Genomic DNA, 724 nt, shown 5'->3' with positions numbered 1-724 from the left:
CCAACGTTCCCCAAAAGAGTAGAGTAGAGGGGCGGTCCCGGCGCAGCACTCTATGGTCCTGGAGGACTGCAGCTCTCTATGGTCCTGAGGTTTGTGTTGGAGAGAGCTGTCGACCTCTCGCCCTGAGTGTCTTGGGCTGCCAAGCCGTTTGATTTCGGTGCCCTTATTGAACGCCTCTAGTGTGCCCGGGCTCTGGGCGAGGCTTAAAGGAGAAGAGATGGCAGGATATCAAACTAGGTTCCTTCTCTCAGTACAGACTTGGGTTTGAATCCCAGTTCTGTCACCGACTTGGCCTCAGTTTCCCCGTTCACTCATTCTTTAATTCCACATATGATCCCCGAGTGTCTCCTCTGTTCCCAGCTCTGTGCTAGGCACTGCTAGTGACACAGTGGTGACCAAGGATAACGACAGCCCCGCTCTGCTCTCCTGGAGCTCACAACGCATTCGGAGGGACAGACCTGTTCCCCAACAGGGGCGACCCAGAGTGGGCAGGGCTCGATAGAAGACTCCAGAGGGCCAGGGAGCGGGGTGGGGACAGGGACACCTAATCCAGCCCGAGGGCCAGGAAGAGCTTCCTAGAGGAAGGGACATCTTAGCAGAGACCTGGTTGATGAGTTAGTATTAGTCATTTCCTGAAAGATCGTATCACACTGTTCCAACTTGTAACTCTCTGATTACTAAGAAGAGAGAACATTATTTCGTGAGTTTATTGCCCTTAAATATT

This window comes from Moschus berezovskii, chromosome 22 (genome assembly GCF_049115385.1).
Source record: "Moschus berezovskii isolate FMDL1 chromosome 22, NW_MosBer_1.0, whole genome shotgun sequence".
NCBI lineage: Eukaryota > Metazoa > Chordata > Mammalia > Artiodactyla > Moschidae > Moschus > Moschus berezovskii.
The sequence above is the reverse complement of the archived record's forward strand: the minus strand, read 5'-3'. Positions refer to the sequence as shown.